This window comes from Perna viridis, chromosome 9 (assembly GCF_037379345.1).
Source record: "Perna viridis isolate PV_CMFRI_1.1 ecotype Kerala chromosome 9, ASM3737934v1, whole genome shotgun sequence".
Classification (NCBI taxonomy): Eukaryota; Metazoa; Mollusca; class Bivalvia; order Mytilida; family Mytilidae; genus Perna; species Perna viridis.
This window is the reverse complement of record NC_142453.1, coordinates 30,223,508-30,245,617: the sequence shown is the minus strand read 5'-3', so window position 1 is coordinate 30,245,617 and position 22,110 is coordinate 30,223,508. Positions and strand designations below refer to the sequence as shown.

At 32.5% G+C, this 22,110-nt stretch overlaps 1 pseudogene; it reads right to left on the bottom strand.

The window, feature by feature from the left end:
• Nucleotides 1–22,110, bottom strand: part of LOC148607746 (uncharacterized) — a 28,733-nt pseudogene that overhangs the window by 5,353 nt on the left and 1,270 nt on the right.

Below are 22,110 nucleotides of genomic sequence, written 5' to 3'. Positions count from 1 at the left end.
ACCCAATGAAAAACTTAGACTGGTTATGGGATCAGACACTGTTTCTGATTTTAGAAAGACTGCTTCTGAAATCCTTGGAAACTTTGGGAAAAACACATTTGATTTCCAATATATTTTATGACTAAGGTTATATAAAATGCATATATCAATTTATTACCATGTAAGCAAACTGAAATCTCGACCCCTTTTTATACATTTACACATGACATAAAGGGAAATAGTACTGTAAATTTAAAGAAAAATAGAAAAGCAAAACTGAGACCAAAGCAAAATAATCTAAAAAAGCTTGAATGTTTGAAAAGAGTTCATTTTTCGAAATTATCTTAGAATTGTTTGGATGAAAACAAATTACACGAAAACAGTTAGTATGGAAATATGTTTAAAAAACAACTTTTTTAACGTACAGATTACATGTTTTTTTACCTAAAAGAACATATTTAATCAAGTGCATTTAGTCTTTACATATAGTAAGTCGGATTCATAAAACCTTCAAAACAAGCGTTGTTAATTGTTTTTAGATTTTCCACAACTTCGTCAACAACGTTCTGTAACTTTAGTGTCTTTTGTCTCGATTTGTTTTTCTTTTAACCAATACAAATATCGTTCATAGCTTTAGTGTATCCGATGTTAATTCTAACTGATAAATGAAGCTTATACTATAATTGCAATATTGCTATGGCATTCGATGACTTGTAATAAATATTTGTTATTTTTTTAAACAAATACAGTCTGGATTCCCAGTCAGAGTCCAATTGTTAGACGATAGAAGTACCATATCTTCCAAACTGGCGTTTCGATCATATTTACAACACCAGGTGCTAGAATAGATAATAGTTAAAAAGCCTGGGCCATCTGAAATTCATTATATAGTATCCATAATATATCTTCATATTTATCAAAGTATAGGTGAAAAGAAAGATCTTTTGATATATATATTTTTAATCTTTATTTGACATTAATCTCATGTTAGGTGATATTATCTCAAAATCTTCACAGTACAGCTTATTCAAGGTGAAGTTTTAAGAATACATCATTCATTTATAATTGGCGTAACTTTAAATGAATTGAAAATGCAAAACGCACCATAGTGAACTTGACTTGTAGTTTACAGTTCACATCGAAAAATTGAAAAAGGTTTGGTCGAGCGGTTTTTAATTTCTCTGTCTTGCTTTTATTGACGGGATGACAGCATTTAAAATGATAAAAAGATAAATTCGATCAAAATATATTATAGGCACCTCGTTTGCAAGAGGGGTTGAAGGCTTACATATAACATTCTTTTCAAACTATCCGTCACCTACCAAGAAAGGACTGTGGAGTGGCATCCGCCCTCGTTTAGGAGGTTTGTAAATTGCATAGTTCAACCATGATATCTTTGAACAATTCATAAAAGAATGTGATCACAAAAATCATAAGACATGGTCCAGTTGTATTGCATCGTTTTCTCTGGCACATCAAATGACGTCATATTAAATGTTTGTTTGTTGCTTGTTGGGGTTTAACGTCCGAGCAGCAATATTTCAGCTATATTCAGACGATGAACATGAAATTGATGATAAAATGAACATGAAATGATAATGAAATGGAAAAGGGATGGGACACAAGGATAATGGGGTCGACATATTTTGATTGCCACTGGAAATAGGGAGACATTGGTAGGGTCGGGCAATTTAGCCTCCTGTGGCGGAGCCCTATGGTTCCTACTTCGGGAGAATACCACAGTAGGGTTCTTTAACGTGCGAGGAACATGGCATCTTTTCCAACATGGTGCACCACTATGGTTTGCGGTCAGGTTTTCCGTATCATAGTCTGACAACCCCAGCATGTAACACGCCAGGGGTACCCCATTCCACCACCTGGGGCACACATCCCAGTTGCTCTGTTGGCTAGGGTTCTGAGCACAATTTAGTCGCCTTTTACGACAAGCTTAGCGCTGCTGCAGGTCTATTCTTTTAACACCCGAACCTGTACGGGGCACGTCATATTAAACAATACACTGTTCATTCACATGTCAATTTATAGATTAAGGAAGCACATTAAAAAAAACGATTAACGCCATTTTCAAAGTTTTTTTTAAGATAATACATAGAGATAAAGCAAAAAAGATGGTATGAAAGTAGTAAACATACGTTCCAGGGCAATCTTCAGGTATCATAAGTACAACCGTTTTATTTCCACAACACGCTATGAAAAAAAGATGTTTAATACGTTGCTAACATGAATGAAGCTCGATAGAACCAAAATGGTCTAACGTTCGTTAGTAAAAAAATATTCCTTTATAAAAACAAATTCAGGTACATGTTGAAGCGAAAGTTTAACGTGGAAAATCGTTATTTACATTCCAACGGTATAAGCTCACAATTAAAAGGTGGAAAACATTGAAATTGTTTGATAATTTTGATAAAGATATTACAATGACTATAGTACTTTATTCTCTATAGTTGCAAAACTTTTCATAAAGTTTTGATTTTCTTTTGTCATCAAAGTATTAGGTATCAAAAGAATTAGAAGTGTCCAAAACTCAATTATGCAGAACTGTTTTTTGCCATTCTGTTATTAATCGATCCAGCCAATTAGTTGTTAAAGGGTACAATCGTAAGGAATCGTTCAAGAATTCTTCTCAATTGTGATGGGATACAATTGTTATGCATTGATCTAGCCTCAATTAGCAAGAAAACTTTCTAGGCTCTGACACATATTTCAAGTAATGTTTCGATTTAGACAGACCCGGGTATCAAAAGAATAGGCCTGTAGTAGCACTAAGCCTTTCGTAAAAGGCGACTAAATAGTGCTCAGAACCCTAGCCGGGGGCTAGGGCGCTCTGCCAACAGAGCAACTGGGATGTGTGCCCCAGATGGTGGAATGGGGTACCCCTGGCGTGTTACATGCTGGGGTTGTCAGGCTATAATACGGAAAACCTGACCGCATACCATAGTGGAGCACCGTATTTGGGAAAGATGCCACGTTCCTTGCACGTTTAAGAACACCGCTGTGGTATTCTCCCGGAGTAGGAATCATAGAGCTCCGCCACAGGAGGCTAAATTGCCCGACCCTACCCACCTCTTCCAATTTCCAGTGGCAATTAAAATTTCTCGACTCCATTATCCTTGTGTCCCATCCCATTTTTCATTTCATCATCATTTCATGTTCATGTTTTCATCCATTTCATGTTCATTGCCCGAATAAAGCTGAAATATTGCTGCTCGGGCGTTATACCCCAACAAACAAACACACATCAAGTATTGTCTGTAGATAGGAATGTCGTTGAACATAAAGTAGTTTAATCTTACTAAGAATATGGAACAATTTTAGACGCCCAGTTCGTGCAAAAGCATGGTTGCTTGATTACTAATCAGAAAATTATTAATTTCAACTCAGAATAACAGATTATTGAATTCGTTATTTACATTCCAACGGGTTATGCTTACATTCAAAGGAGTAAAACTGACAAAATAGTTGAATAATGATGTAAATTGAATGATTGTAAGAAATTCATTAACTTCTGTTTTAACACAACAGGTACTATAACAATGAGACATACAATAGTCTGTCAAACAACGGTCGGTGTACAAGGCGATGGACACGGAATAACCCTGGATCATGTCTTGATAAATGGATGTTTTTGGGAATAAAAATAGCTGGAGGAACAGAGAAGATCTCCTTTTCCGATTTGAATACCATTAAGCCTATAATTGTGAATACTAAATCTTTACACAACAATGAAGGCTTAGTTTTACATGGCTTTAAAGAACGACCGTTTATCTATGTAGAAAACAATGAATTTATTTCCAACGTAAACAACGGAATAGTTATACAAAACTGGGACTGTGTTGATGGAGCCCATTCCCAGATCTATCTTTCCCAATGTAATTTCAGTAATAATAAAGGGTCTGGGTTGGCGTCATCATCTGCTTTTAAGCTTTCGATACTTATCGACAAGTCAACATTTTCTAGAAATGGAAAAAACGGCATAGAAATTATTATGGTACATGCTTACTTTCCGCACAATGTTGATATATCGAACTCGGAAGTGATGTCAAACAATTATCAAGGTATTTATTTTGCATTTACCTGCAGCAGTTGTTCATTTGACATCAGTCAACATGTTGTTGGCAATGTTATTGGAGGCAATGGTTGGCGTCAGGTTTTATCATCGATTTCTTCTTATTCCCAGTATGCTTCTCAGAATATCTTCCTAGTAATGTCAAATAATATTTAATGGCCATTCTGTCTATCTTAATGCATAATTGTTCAAAGGTAGAGTTATTGTCAGTTTATTCCGCAACACTTTTTGGAATGTAATTGGTGGAGTAGAAATAACTGGATACTATGGAAATCCCGTCGAAATTGGCATAGAAAATAACTCATTAAAGAACGTTTACGACATGCAAAGTTCTGCAGTGTTGACATCCCAATGTATTCTTATGATGACCAAAAACCTTTTTTCTGATAACACTGTATCTAATGTAGTAAGATTACAAAAAAAGATTGAAACATACAATAACTCATAATAAGTTCATCAATAATACCAAATCAAGCTGCCTTTTTGCTACTCGATGAAAATTTTGACAAAAATCGCAATGCCAAAGCTAGCTACAACTACTGGAGTACAGACAATGTACATTTAGCAAAGAGCAAAGGTTATAGCGGTAATCAAAAGAATGTAATCCAGGAACAAAGACCAGACATTGAAAACAGACATACACAACAAAAAACACAAAGTAACTAAAATCATGCATACAAAGTAACAAAAGCAAATGAGCAACTCGGACTCCACCTAAAACTGGGAGAATGGACCAGGTGCACCGTAGGGTAAGCGTCCTCTGCTTTTCTAGAAACACCCGCCGAGTTTCGCATAAAAGTCAAGTCCGGGGTAGACAAACGAGGAAAGGAAAACTATGCCCCGATGAATAAATCCGTTTTCATGGTACAGATAGATACACCATAACGATCCACGAAATTTCTTCCTCTTATGTACAGTTTGTTCTGTGTATACTGTTGATAAAGTCACTTAATATTACAGTGATTCATTACAAGACATATAATTCAAACGGATAACTCTTTCAAAAATATATAGATATTTTTTTGTGTTTTTTTTTGGTTTTTTGTTTTGTTTTGTTTTTTGTTTTTTCGTTTGTTTTTTGTTTGTTTGTTTTTTGTTTGTTTTTTGTTTTGTTTTGTTTTGTTTTTTTTTTTGTTGTTTTTTTTTTTGTTGTTGTTGTTTTTTTATATATATAGAAATACTCTGTAGTGTATCTTTATGAAATATATTAAATACAAATGGCATCCTTCCTTTAATTGCAGACCTTCATCTTGTACATAATAATTTAACAAATTGTGACAGCTTTCTAGAAGTGAAAAATGGCCCATCCACAATCACTATCGAAAGCAGTGTTGTCAACGGGACAAACAAATTTATACAAGCATACAATGGAAAAGAGAACTCTACTATTCTCATAAAGAATAGCTCTATTAATACAAAAGCAGACTTGATTGACATTCACATTCAACAAACAGGAAACATCGCAATAAGTATTATTCACAGTAATCTTTCAAGTAAGGGTGGGTATCTTTTACAATTTAAGAAGCAACAAGTACCAGTCGGTCTTGGCAACGTTGCGAATTATTGCCTTAATGACATATTTGAATCAACTGGAAACACAATGTTCAACTTCGAGTTATATAGTCCTGAAATCAATAGTATAATAAACAACTCATTCATAAATAAAAACAATATCGGGACTGCAATGAAAGTAAATTTGCGGTTTTCAACGGTATATTTACCCGAGGAGCCAAGGCGATTTCCGCTGCACGCCCTGAGTATACAGCTAAAGCCTCTCAACGAGAGCTTATGTTACACAACAACCAATTTAACAATAGCAGCCATTGAAATTTATTGCTCTATATGTGTTATCGACATAAAAAATTATTCCTTTGTCCGAAATTCGAAATGTATTAATATATCAAAAACAGAGATAAATTTTAATAGGATAGTTCTTACTGGGAATGAACTTCTAAGGAATTATGGAAACGGTATAACTACAATTATGCTACAAAACTCTGTGGAATCATCTATTGACCTTGTATAAAATACATTCATGGAAAACAACGGAACCATTGTTATGGTTAATTCACCTAACGTTAACTTCTATCATAATTTCTTTGAGAATGACTTCGCTTCTTATAACTTAAAAATAGTTTCGTAAACAAACAGAAAACTCCCATAAAATGTTTAACGTACCTTTGAACTACTGGGGAACGACAAAAGTTAAAACTATAGAAAAACACATCATTGATTATGACTTTGACGACACGTTACTAGACGTGAATTTTATGCAATATTTGGGACTTCACCGGTATAAAAAATAAATCGGCAGAATTTATAAATTCAATAGGAGAAATAGATGGCTTTGTCGATAAAGATATCCAATTATTCAAGACAGGAAGTCCTTATTTTGCGGTTTCAAATATAGTTGCTTCAAAATGGTCTACTCTGACAATAGAGGCTGGTGTCGAAATTATTCTTTTATGCAGACGTCGGTTTAATCGTGCATGATAAGTATAATATAAATAAATGTTTTAAATCAATAATGTATGTGAATCTTTTGTTATTTTCAGGCTTTAAGAATTTTAGGAACTCACGTTTTTTTATTCTTATGGAGCTTTAAAGGAAACTTCCATTCGTACGTCCTCATTGCTTAAACATCTATCGTTATATCTTGAGTTCTTAAGTATTGTTCGCAAATAACATTTTAAATTCAACAAACAACTTGACAAATTGGTAAACATTTCATCTAAACACAAAAATATCCCTCATATTATTACTGCAAATTCACGAATGTTGTACATTTGTTTTACCTCTCATCAATACCATGAAATTTAACATATTTTATAATTAAACAAAGTTCAAATAGGAAAATACATAAAATATATTAAAATTCATTTGTACAAGATCTTGTGTTATTCAAAAGTAGTTGAAGTCAAACTTCAATTTTCTCTTGTGTAGAAATATAATTATGACTATATATACAAGAATTTTACTCTAGAGTAGCAATACAATGATGACACTATATACACGTTTTTTACTATACAGGTCTCCTTATTTCCAACGGAACTGCGTATGATGCTATTTAATTGAAATCAAAAGATGAAAAGAACAAATGGAAAGGAATTGATATCAGATCTGAAGAAGGTATTCAAGATGACTAACCTTGACTTTTTAATACAATTTTGATAGAATAGTGTTGTTTGACTTTCCCAAAGAAGAACTTGAAATCGACCAACCAATTTGACTTTTTTAAATCTTTGAAGTACCCTGCACTTCAGACTTAAAAGTAGTAGTGTCATCAATGATTTCTGTGTTTGATCTACAAAGTTTTTCTACATACTGCAAGTTAAATTGAGTTATAATTTCCAGAATAATTCGAAATATTCCTTTGCAAATACCTTAGTAATTTCAGAATCAATTGTAATTACACTTCAATTCGCGGGGTATTTTTTGTGGTTTTGATGGACGATGTGGATTCACACAATATCGGTCAACAAGTTCATGGTGAATTCTGTAAGAAGTGAATTTATTCTAAATATGATGTTTGTGTCAATTCCGTCCTTCCGAGATGAATTGATACTGAATTTATTTCTGTTTTAGTTATAATAAACATTGGCTGGATAGAAACATAAATAAACTCATATGTACAAAAACAATATTAAATTTATTCTTTTTGTTTCCAAATAAAAAGAAAAGAAGTCTGAAATTCGATACGCCAGTATAAGCAGAACTACTGATGGTCTACTGGTAGTGAGCTCCAACACTAATTTGCACAACGTTAGCTCTACATCATCATCAGCTGGTGGAATAACTATACTTGTAAATGGAACGGAACCTGAATACGTCTACACTGAGCTTCCAGTGGTCAACAATACTGGAAATGGTTTTAAAATCATATCAACGCCAGGCTTCGATCGGAATGTTTCGTTAGAAATCGATGGCTGTTATACAGATAACAATTTGAATGGGGAACGCGTTACTGCAGCAGTCAACGTAAAATTTTTAAACTGTCATATAACGCGAGATAAATATCTTGGAGATGATGTAAATCAAAATTTTAAAGACTCTGTTGAATTTCACTCCAGTTTATTTTCGCGAAATGTGGGTTATGCCATGCAGGTAATAGGAAACCACTGCTGAATATGCGCTGGTGGACGCACAAAGTTATTACTTGTCGAAAATATAAAACAACGTTTTAATAAACAGTCTCCAAACATCTTGTGTCTTGAGGGGTCCGGATTTCAACATCGATCGTTCTGATTACGAAATAGTGGTAACTCATAACTACTAGCGAACAAATGTTTCTAATGAGGTTATTGATCGTGTATGTGGCTTTGAGGGAGACATGACAAAAGCTTTTATAAGATACATACTGTATTACAAAGACATGTATCTGAGTCGTACTGAGAATCATCCACGAAGATTTCGCTGTTGATGAAGCTTATGGCGGCGTGATTAGTAATAATACGACGTTCGACATACAGAGCATTGGCAGTAGTACAGTTATTTCCAGATCAAGCTAGTGTTATCCTTTTTAAATTTGTTTCTTCAATCATATACATTTTTTTTATTATGGTTAAACAAAAAAAAAACTTTTTTACTCCACGAATAATAATTTCTCCACAGTGCATTGGTTCAGAGGAGCCTCTTATAAGGCATCAGTAGTTCCTTTAGATAACATGCACCTTTTGACCTACAAATTGATTTGCAAAAATATTTTGATAAGGGGTTGCACACGGAACAATGTATTTAAGATTCTATGAAAGTTTCATTTCTCTGTAAAGAATGGGATAGGGGTAAGAGTTAGGTATCTCAATATTCAGAAATGATAAAGTCCATGTTTGCAGATGTAAAAACTAAACAAAGACTTCAGATGAAAATCGAAAATGAAAGACCATTTATTTATTACTATAAAAAAAATGCTGTGAATGTTTGAATTATTTCCATTAAGTGGTGTAGGAGGAGTTACGGATAAGAGGAAGGAACTACGGCAAACTTATGCAACGAATTTTGTTTACAAAGAACCACAAGGACAAAATGATAAAACATTACAACACATGACATTGAAAATGAACCTAATTTTAAACAAAAGATGCTTTTTGTAACACATTACAAGTTAATTAAAACACACTAATTAGTTATTTTAAAATGGATTTAGACGAATTTTATCGGCTGATGACCGTAGACTTTTCATCAGCAGGGTTTTCAACATAAAATAATATGTAAGGAATGAACTTTTTATCATAATGTTATTATTGTCTGATATAACTTTTATAATCAATGTGGTCACATCCATCATCTTTACTACATCTTCCATTGAGATATCAACTGTTTACAATAAAATGTCCATTATAACGTAATATCATTTTCTGAAACAGGACAGATCATTGAATTAACGGCCCAAGTGTGTGTTTCAGACAGTTTTCATAATTTCGCCATGTTGTAATAGAACATAAACAAAGTTTATCAATAATCTAATAATATGATATAAACAGTTGTTTCTTTAGCTGTTTATCATGTGGTGTAGAGAGTAATAAAATGAACCAAGATTCTAGCGTAAATCAAACGAACGCTCTCCGGGATAAAGACCAGACATGGGAAACTAACACACACACACAACAAAGGACATAAAAAAACAAAATAATACGTACAAAGAAACAAAAGTAAATGAGCAACTCGGACTACAATAAAAACTGGAGGCATGGACCAGGTGCGCCGATAGGGTTGGCTTCCTCTGCTTTTCTAGAAACACCTGTCGAGTTGCTCATTAAAAGCCTAGTCCGCGTTGGCGAAAAGTAAAGTAAAACTATGACACGTTAACCAAATCAATTTTCATGGTGCAGATGGATACATCGTAACGATCCAAGAGTTCATGATCACGACCATAAAACTTCAATTTTGTAGCAACGTAACCCTGTTCCAGAAACTTACCTGTTAGAAGTCTAGCGCGATACAAAAAGTCATACATGAAAGGAAAGTTGACAATTCTGATAACACGTCATCTATGTTGCGGAAACTGAGATTAAAGGATCTAGCCAAACGATATTCCTTCTTTCGGATCAGATCAGTTATAAAGTCAGCCTCATAAGAGTGAAGGAATAGGTCAGCAAGTAGAGGAGCACACTTTATTTCCATTGCAATGCGACTGTTTGTTGAAAAATGCGTCCATCACACTAGACAAATATGTTGTAGATTAAAAAATCCAGCATTTTGTAAACATCTCTGTATATTTCGAAGATGATTTGGAATTATTTCTTACAGAGTATGAGGAATCTCTACCAAGAACTATAAATTTGTATCTAGATGTGCCATCTTTTTGGAAAAAAAATATAATGTTTTTTAAGTCGGGATTTTAACTGAGTATGGGGAACAGAAATATACAGTGTTGAAAAATCATAGGTTTTAATGCTGTTGCATTCTGATAATTATTTTGAACTGATTGTCTCCAAAAGATCTTTTTGAATTTTCAGGATCCACATTGAATTAATACCACTACGGGAGTAACAAGTGTTGTGGAAGGACTGCAGAAAGAGTGGGTATCCATTTAATGAGCATTGCCCTAAATGTTCGTAGTTAATTATTGAGCGTGTCAATAAAGGAACCGCCGCGTTCGCTGAAATAAGCAAATGATAGCACAAATTAGTGTAGACGACGTATCAAGTCATTGGCCTTGCTTTGATGTCTAGCCCAAGAGGCTTTCGAACCAAATGAACGAAATGATTTCACATTTTGTCAAGCTATTTGCATGCATTGTTAAAGTGGTATTAGAAAGTGTTTGTTGAGGACCTGGTTATGAGAAGAGGAATACGGTACTAATCTTTGATTTACGCATGTTGGCTAGATGAAGCCTCAATTCCATGTGGTCTGGTCGATAAAGCTCGATAAAAAAAAAAAGATCCATGGGAAAAATTTCCATAGTAATTCCTTCAACTTTTCTTTTCTGGAACAGAGTGTCTAACATGACAGCACATGGAGTGAATAGATGTGCACGTACGTTCTTACAAAAAGGAACAGATATGGTGAAACGCAAAAAATGCACCATCGGATAACCTTTAGAAAGCTAAGACACTATATATTTGTACTTGAATATACAAAAGCTTGTTTGAAGTACGCTACTTAAACGAAATTGCCAATTATGGGTGAAATTGAAGAAAATGCAAAATTCCGAAAATTCCCTTTTTTATGAAAAACTCATTATTGTCACATTGAAACTGAAAACATGAAATGAGAAGATATGTTGAATACATCGATAATTAAAACAATAGTACCCAACATGTCTACTGTACACCGTTTATATGCCAAAAATTAACATTTTAGTTCATGTTGAGATTTTTTTTCATTTGTATGGGTGGTAATTTTCCACCTAACTTGACTTGTAAAAATTCAAATAGTTATTACTTGGGATCATTTTGAAACTAAGACACTATATAAATGTACGGTATCACACAAAAAATTTGTTTAAACTACCGTAATCTGAAAAAGACAATATCGAGTGATATAGAAGAAAATTCTGAAATTCTGAAGATTCCCCTTTTTCCGATTTTATAGTAATTGTCAGCCCAAAAGGTAAATCTAAGCATCTGAATTGATCAGATGTGTTGAAAGAGTAATCAAGGGAACCAAGGTCACAGCGGTAATCAAAAGAATGTAATCCAGGGACAAAGACCAGACACGGAAAACAGACATACATAACAAAGAACATAAAGTAACTAAAATCGTACATACAAATTAACAAAAGTAAATGAGCAACTCGGACTCCACTAAAAACTGGGAGCATGGACCAGGGTAAGCGTCCTCTGCTTTTCTAGAAACATCATTATCTTAGTTATAAATGCCCAGAATATCAGTTCGTTCTACAATATACTGTTGATGAGAATTATGTTTTAAACTGCGACCAGTTTGCTAGGGGTAGGGGTAATATTTTTAAAATGTTTTGAAAAAATCCTGTCTTGTAAATTAGTATTTCGTGGTTCATTTATGGAGACAATTATGGTAGTAGACCTCGGGTAACGGAGATAATCCAAATTGAAAGGATTTAAGTCACTAGAGCGTTTGAACGACTCCTAATATACAAGCTTCAAAGTGATAGTGATAAAGGGAAATAACTCCAAAAAAGTGTTCGACTTCTAGAAAAGATGCCAGCCCCAGTAACTTTTTTTAAGTATTGATTAAAGGTTTCAAATGGGTACATTGAGGATATATTTTATAAGGTGGGAAAACGTTTGAAATGATACCTTTTACGGCAAACCAAGATTCCTTTTGATATAATATTAAAATTGAAATATGAAATGATCTCTGTTATGCGACAGTACGGCTTACCAATAACATTGCCAGTTCTTAGAGTTAAAAAAAATATACATTTTCTTTAATTCTTTATAAGACTTTAAGCTTTCTGTTTTCATTTTTTTTGCTTTGTTCAGCATATGACTGTATCCAGCATTGAACTACGTTTAGTATGTAACTTTGTTCCTTCGTGTAGAAGTATAAATATTTGTGTGACATTAATTTGCAACAGTAGTTGACTCAAGATGTGCCTGGCAAAACTCTTTCATCAATATAAGTCATCATAATTTGATATTGGTAACCTTATTGAGTATGAACATGATTTTAGCCATAATGATTATTTATCAAAAAAATATTTCAATGCTTTACCTTACTATCATTAAAACATTAAAAAAAAATTCTGAAAATATCATATAATATCAGTTTTGTACAAAAATTGAATTATGAATTTTTGGCAAAATAGAGGTTTTTATATAAGCCAATCGCTGAAAATGGACCCATTTTTTGTTATTTTGGTAAATTAAAAGCCTAGTTTCTCTTCTACAAAATGGAAAGAATAGAATTGGATATTAAATCTGATATATTATTCCTTTTAAAGTGTATTTGACTTAATATTCAGTTATTTGTTTAAATATATTGTCAAAATGACCCTAAAATACCAGATATGGTTCAGTTTGGCCAATGATTAAGATTAAAAAAATAACAATATTTTAATCTTCACTGTTCAAAATCTGCACGGTGGATTTTCTTAAAAATTTGACAAATGGTGCGCCACAGTGTAATATCATGTACAAATAGGAAGAAGATTAAATTATGGGAAAATTTTGGGGGTACCCCAGGTCTATTACCTTAAATTATCTATCGAATTATACCAAATTGCAGACGTTTTAGTGGAGTAATAACTTGTAGATGTGACTTTATGTGACTTTTGACCGAGAAATCGAAAATCCCATTTTTTGGCATTTTTTGATAAATTCTGACTACGAAAACCGCAAAAAAAGTTCATAAAAAACAAAATCCAGAAGTATAAATTTTGATAATACTGAACAGAAAATACCAAATAATCCATTTTTCTGGCATTAATACTCTAGGGGTTTTGGCATTGAAAAATATATCAATTTAAGCGGCGGGGCAGGGGTACAGTTTTTTTTTTTATTTATTTTACCGCCAAACCCTTTACCGCAATTTTCTTAGTATCATTGTAAAGCTTAGACATTGGGTTACACGATGATACCTCAATTTGTTTAGTTTGTTCACATATGCTATCCTAGGAAGGCTTAGACGCTCAAACAATTGAGTCACAAACTTCTTGGCTTTCTGACCCAGTGGGGTACAAATATAGGCTTATACTGTAAAAGAGAACATTCTTTGGTGACAAATTGATTCGGTAATTGGAGTTATAAAGGTACCTAAAAACCGCCATGATGAGTTGGGGTGCACGGTAGACCCTCCCAGTCCATGGACTACTATGAAAATAGTGAATACTTACCTAAATCAACTCACGAAAATTTCTTCAATAAGTATAAACACAACTTCAAGTAAGTTCTGAAAGGCCCGACATCAAACGTTATAAAATCCACGATAACAGAGCGATGATACTTACACGTAGAGACATTAATGACCAACAGTGTCAAATACTATTGACATTAGGACGAAGTCATTCATTCCTAACCAAGTATTGTACTGCAGCCGCACCAGACAACATGGAAATACTGGACAAACATCCGAAATCCATAAAATTACATTAAGGTACGACAAGTAACAAGAAATAATGCGTCATTTATCAATTATTTGTTGGAATGTTTGGCATTTGATATTTAACTTGGTATCACAAAACAATATATCGTGCGATAAAAGCAAGACAGGGCAAAGAAAAAGATTTTTTCACCTTTGCTCAACAAAAAAAAACATTATCGCTTGCTTGATAAAACATACATGTAATCCGCTTCATTATTGGTCTTACTAAAACTATTTTTCCATTTTATTACTGACAACTACGTTAACAGGACAAAATAAGTTTTAAAAAAATGTTTCACCGCACCTACCCTTTACCATAGACACATTTGCGAAAAATGGGGAAAAACATTTTATTATTAATTTTTCTTGAAATTGTCGGCGAACTACAAAATATTTTGATGTGGCCTAAAAATCACCTTGGTATTATGTTGCTACCAAATTCGGTTCTTTTTATCGCAGATACATTTGATGAACGAGTGAAAATAGCACAAAAAAAGAGATAAAGATCAATCACAAAAAAATGGTGACTTCTTTTCATGCAAGCATCACGTCATTCCTAAGTTTTAAAAAAATCCTCATTCTTTACAAAATCACCTTTACAAATAAATTAAGTGAAATGTCAAAATAAAAGTTCCAATTTGGTTCCATCTGAACTCTTTGAACATTTCGTTATTCTTATTGTAAATTGGAATATCAAAACTAAAACTGGATTAAATTTGCATCGTCTTTGAATTAATAACTCATAGCAGTATATTTAATTCCGAACTTGGAATCGTACAATAATACATGACACTGTCAAAAGAGCGATGACCTTATGTGTTGTGTTTTATCTAGCGATATGTACAGAAACAACACTTCATCGAGACAAAAAATATAAACAAATTTTCTTTTAACAAATTATTGTTTTCTATAGATTACTACTTCATGACTTCATAAAAAAAACATTTGCTAGAATATGTAATAAGAGTCTAATATGTTTACAAAATCCATATAAGTAAGTCTTAGAATTACAGCATGTATTAAACAATTTGAAATGGACATTTGGTTTCAACTGAAAGGTGAAACGGTCTGTTAATTCAAATTTCATAAAACTTTAGTCGATTACTACAGTATAGTTAACGCACCTTAGTTATATTATAGACTTGTTTATCAACTTCCCTTCCAACAAGCAGCTCATTTTTAGAGACACTTTTACCCGGGTGATGATATATAAATATGGACCCCAGCGCTTAATACGTCTATCGACTCACGGAATGAAAGAAAGTATCAAATAATAATAGGAAGGAGTGAATAACCAAAATATAATCACTAATTAAATCTTACTACATTCTTGGCCTGAGTGATCATATTGTGTTTATTCACGATAACCAATTGATTATCAAATTTATCATATAGATTTCCTCCATTATTCGTTGATTTTCTCAACATAAATTTCATATTTTGTGAACGTCGGATTGATATCAAAGTTGTGACGTTTCGGTGGGAGAAAGTCCGAGAGTGAAATTACTGAATTTATTTCACAGTGCAAAATATAGAAATTTACATCCCTTGAAACATTCAATAAAGCACTGCTATCTAAATAATAATTACTAATATATGTCTAGTAGAAATTATATATCACTGCAGATAATGGATCATGACGTCCTCCCGGAAAGGAATTGGTATTGGCAATTTTACATATCGGGATGAGTTGCATTGTTGACGTCCTGTGTTCTCTGTGTGGAGTTCTGTATTCTGTAATGAGGTAATAGACTAGTTTCATAGACAAAGACATAGGCATAAACATTTATTTTGTGGAATATAAGTGTAGATGTCACATAAGCTCTGCTGAGCTTTTTATCCACATGTATAACAATAACAACATCGGTTAAACATATACATGCAAACATACATACAAAAAAAACAAAAAACATGACATACAAGTAAAACGGACATAACAGACGTAGGCTAATCACCCGAAGAAAGATTATAAGAAGGCAAATCTGCAAGCCAAACAAGCATATAAGGGCTATGCAAATCATTAAATGGATAGATCACTTATAAAGATTACTTTAAAGCTCTAAGAAACTTACCCCTTGGCTAAGGAAAATATTTTTACAGTTTAAAAAATGTAGAACAGCTGATCATGTAATCAGATGCAAAGACATGATTTAGGTTCTGCTTAAGTCGAAATGAAGGACGTCAAATGTAAAGATGAATGTAGTCAAGATGTTAAGAATACAATTTTCATGTTCCTGAAATCTTTGCTTAATATATGCTTCCTTCTACATTATTCTACATACATGCATGTGTACTCCCTTCACAATACATGTTAATGTAGCAATATTTTGCCAACAACAGAAGTGCAAACATCAAATTTTAAAATAAACGCACAGAATTACCAGAACAGATGTTAGTTTGCAAATGCAAATATGCCGTAGCCTAAATATCTACTGCAGTGCAAGCTAGAAAAACTTTGTGACAAATTGCAAGATTTGAATGAAAATTTTTAATATTTTTGGAGTTTTTTGTTTGTTTTTTGTTTGTTTTTGTGTTTTGTTTTATTTTGTTTTTGTTTTTTTTTCTGTTTTGTTTTGATTTGTTTTTTGTATTTTGTTTTTTTTTTTTTTTTGTATTGGTTTTCAGCTGGATCATTGCATAAAATGTCTCATGCAATTCATCGAAATTTAAATAAATGGCAAATTTTCAAGAAAATTAATGCTGGCTTGTACTGCATGATATATTTAGGAACAGGACTACATGAATTTCAGACTTTAAATCTTGTTTTTGACAGCTAAAGAGTTATTCTAGAATATGTTGTGTACACTTTTGTTGTAAGTATTATACAGAAGTTACAACACATTGTTTCCTGAGTGTGTCTGTGCTTGTGTGCTAAATACTTACTTATTGTCAGTTTCATGAAAACCTAAAATCAACCAAAACAACAAAATAGGAAAAAATTTTACTATTGTAACTTTGAAAGGTCTCCGCCAACGTGACCCCAGGATGTCTTAACTGATTTTGACTCATTTCAAAGTGGAATTTAGAAATCATAAACAATAATTTTGGGTCAAGTTGACGGAGGCACTCAAAAAGTGCCAATGTAAGCATATTTGATGAAAATGCGCAGATTTCCAAATTTGGGATAACAAATTTTCAACTATTGAAAGATGGCATGCTAATAAATGTGGCTAAATATTCTACATCATACATGTATATTTAAAAATTCTAAATAACAGAAAAAACCTCTCCATATCAAATTTCTAATTTCCAGTCATGCAAGTAGCCATATACGGGCCTTACCGTACCACATCCTTCAAATGAATCTACTCCACAATGAGTTGTTCTTACCTGGGTAATTTCTACTTGTTAGTACTGCTTTAACCGTCATGTGAGTTTACAGTCCTCCGCAATCTGTTTCAATAAAAATTAATTCTCTGTGAATTTAATTTTAATGTTAGCATGTTAGATGTAATTTAAATGTTTGCACTTCGCAAACCACATTGTAACACATTATTTTTTTCCCGTGAAGTCGTTATAGTTTCGCTTTTTACCCTTTGATCTTAAAGACGCTCCTCTATGTAAACGCAGGTCACCTGATCGCAATTCTGTTTCCCGATTGGCCAAATACTGATCACTCAGTGGCGTTCGAAAGAAACTGTATAGAAAATTGAAATTGCAGGGCATGTGCTATTTCAATGTATAAAATGTAGAAAAATATTAGTAAATGGAACAAACTCTTACTGCGTCGGCTATCTTTTTTTAAAGATAGTACTTGTCTAAAGTTAACCTTTATCAGCATAAATAAAACAAATATTAGGACGTTCAAGCATCCATAAAATAACTAACCGAACATAGTGAACAACTATGGCAAGCCAAAGTGGACAAAAAGAAGCATTTTCTAATTTTAAAAAATGATTATTTTTTTTAATATTACAAATTCATTTTCTAATATTGAAAATTTGATTTCTAATATTACAAATTAGATTTCTTATACCAAAAAAAAAACTCTTTTAATAATAAAAAATCATTTTTAATATTAAAAATTCAATTGAATTTCAAATATTAAAAAACTATTTTTTAATATTAGAAATTGATTTTCTAATATTAGAAAATGGATTTATCGTATTCAATTACGATTTTTTAATATTAGAAAATCATTTTGTAATATTAAAAAAAATGTGACTAATATTGCAATATTGCAAAGTGATTTTCTAATATTATAAATTCATTTTCTAATATTACAAAATCATTTTCTTATATTACAAATTCATTTTCTAATATTACAAATTCAATTTGTGATATTGCAAAATGTATGATATTTTATAATATTACTTAATCAGGAATTTGTAATATTAGAAAATGAATTTTTAATATTACAAATTTAATTCATAATATTAGAAGCAGGTGCTTTTGTGCTTTTGAGATAAAATTTATAAAGATTGTACATGAAGTTAGCACTTTGCAAGGGTTATCGTTCTTGATTTGGTTGATTTTAGTGGGAGGTGAAAGTGTAATTTTCTCAAAGGTACAGACCTAAATGCAGAAAAGACTATTGTAAATAAAAAAAAAAGCAACATCTGATCCCTGGGTTTTTCTACACCATGAATCACCTTACCATCGGCAGCGTCTGAATTTTATATTGACTGGTACTTAATTGTTTGTCCATGCACGAATCAAGCAGTTTCTATAATAATAGTGATAGAAACAGTTTTGTTGTAGCAATTTGTATTGTTGATATTATTTTGTTTGTATTATATTGTTGAATGCAACCAACAATAAAAAAACAGCAATGAAATTTTGGTGTATAACTGACTGCCTGAATCTCATAATGGGGTACAACCACCTGCTTGAATCTAACATTTGGCTGGTGTATAACCACATGCCTGAATCTTATGTTTGGCTGGTGTATAACCACCTGCCTGAATCTTACGTAGACATATACTTGGATCATTTTTTTTTCTCTGACCTATTTTATATGTTTCATGTACATTACAAGGCAGTGATATTACACATATTATTTGTACCTACTCTGGTGTATGTTTTTATTTTTTATTTTTTTTTTTTTTAGTTCTATCGCCACGCAGCTACAGAAGATATTTGTTTGACGGGGTGAAATGTGTAACGAAAAACTTATTACTTATGTACATAGTGTTAAAATAAATACAATTTTTACGTATAGCTTCTATAGTCATGTTTTTATTTTTTTCCCCCGAAAGGTTCTCATGTTTGGGTCTGTTTGTCAAAATATAGACTAAAATCTAGTGACACTCGATAGACACATTTTACTATAATAAAAATCAGTAAACCACCAAAGGTGCAACATGTTTTTATAATAACTTTCTGAAACATGCCTAAGTTAATGATAGTGAGCCATTTCCATTTTGCAACGACATAAGAAAAACACCACAAGAATCCTCGTCTACCTAGGACGTCACATTGTATAAGCAACTCGGTTGGTGTTTTTAGAAAAGCAGAGAACAGTTTTCCTCACGGTTCACCTGCTACATGCTCCCAGTTTTAAGTAGAAACGGGTTGTTCATTTATTTCTGTGTCTTTATATTTTCATTTTGGTTATTTTATGTTCTGTGTTGTGTGTTTATATTTTCCCCATATAGTCTTTATCCTTGGAATATATTCTTTTGTTTCCGCCCTAATTTTTTTCCCTTGATTACTCTTATAAGATAACAAGAACATCGAATGTATGTTTAAACACTAATTTTCGCTGACTTGCAACTGTGACATTGTTTCGACATCAACAACTCTAGATAGTTAAAAGAATTTGTTACAATGGGATAACGGCGTTTTATTTTCTCTCGATTGCGACTTTCGAACATGGATTTTTGAAGGGTTGTGAAATCGTTTACGATTTTTCATCGTAAAGCAGTATGAATAGAAAAAAATGACGGGTAAGTGTGCTTGTTTTTTTTTAAATATATAAGCATTTGAATATTTGGCGGGGAAAAAAGATTCCTTTTGAATGTCTATAGGTTTTATCTTAGTAGGTTTTATCTATTAAAAACCCCGGGAAATAATAAAAACTTCTTAAAAAACATTTTAAGGTGTTTTTTTTAAGTATGAAGAGAAAGGTCGGTATCAAAAAATATTTACGCTATGAAACGGATGAAACTAGAGGAGTCCGAAAATCTGACAAAATAACCGAACATGAGCAGCCAACACCCTTCATAGGAAATCGAAATATACTATGTTTGAAAAGTTTCATACCTTATAAAAGTACACATATTTTTTTGCCTTAAATATCCAATGTTCATATTCAACTTTATCACAATAACAGCAAAATATCATAAAGTAAAGCGAAAATGTCACAACTCTGATATAGTACCGTATTAATAAATAAAATTGCATGTGTTTGTCTGGAAAAACGATACTAGCGTCGAATATCTATATCAGTCGACGTCAAATAATTAATATGACCACAACAAAAACAAACACACGCTCTTTTTATTTATTGATATCACGGTCATAATCATCAGATAATTGGTATATTTTTGTCGTGTGTAATGCGGCATGCTATGTTACTTGTAAAGAATTTAATTTGTTTCACTGAAGATGCATTCAAATTTATAGTGACTATTTGCAAACTTATTGTTTGTAATATGTCATCAGCTTACAATAGGATTTTGACAATAATAAAAAGATAACTGACAAAGAATTTATTTCAGGAATCGCTCAATTTGAAACTTATTTAAAGATTGCGATAAATGAAAGAGAACATTCGAAGTCATTGTTAATGAACATATAATTACTCGTGCCGGTAGTTTTCACGTAGCATTAAATCTTGACATTTTATTGACACTAAGTTTATGGCAAGCCAAAGTGGACAAAAATCTATATTTTGTAATATTAGAAAATGAATTTTTAATATTACAATATCATTCTTTAATATTAGAAAAGATTTTTTAATATTAGAAATTAAATTTGTAATATTAAAAATTCATTTTCTAATATAACAAATTCCTGATTAAGTAATATTATAAAATATCACACATTTTGCAATATCACATTTGGAGTTTTGATCACCAGTGATATTACGCGACTGTCCATCTTACTACCCACATGAAATGTATACTAAATTTAAAAACAAGAAATAAAGCACGGAAACCTCATTTTACCAATGTTTTACCACGGGCTTGCCTTTACCTCGAGCGATAGCGATGGGTTAAATAAGAACATAAATGGCCAGTCCGTGATTAAACAATCACAAAATGGAGATTCCGTGATTTATTTCGATTCTTATAGGACTACTTTAATTTCTTCATATTTAACATGTTTAACTCGTGGATCGTTACAGTGTGTCCAATTGCACCATGAAAACTGATTTGTTCAACGTGTAATAGTTTCCCTTTCCTCTTTCGACTACCCTGGACTTTTTATGAGCAACTCGGCGCATGTTTCTAGAAAGTAGAGGACTGTTACCCTACGGTGCACCTGATCCAAGCTCTCATTTTTTAGTGGAGTTCGAGTTGCTCATTTGCTTTTGTTACTTTGTATGTATTATTTTAGTTACTTTATGTTCTTTGTTGTGTATGTCTGTTTTCTATATCTGATCTTTGTCCTTGGATTACATTCTTTTAATTACCGCTAGAACAGTAGTTTCCTTTATTACTTTTTCACAGCCTATGAGTTGCACACAATATTGGTCATGTGTTCATTACTTTTATTACCATGTCGTCTAAAGAGCTTTGAAGCATGTCATATTCTATTAAAATATTTGTTTTATTAATCAAGATGAAGATTAACTGAGGAGGAAAGTCATTAAATTGCTACAAAGATATAATAAAATAATTTAGCTTCAGTTGTAACATTTTTTTTCTGATTGAAGGAAGAATTTACTTTGCCGGTCCCCGGAAGTTTAGAATAACAACAACGATCGCGCATGTGCGGTGAACTTATTGGCGGTTGCTATGCATGACGTCGACGACGCCACCATTTGCAATTTCAACTTTAGTGTATGCGTCGAATTTTTCGTGATTTGATTGATAAAATCAGTTTAATACGAACCAAGCCAAGGCTTCGTGCCGACGTATGAGGCTTGAGAACAC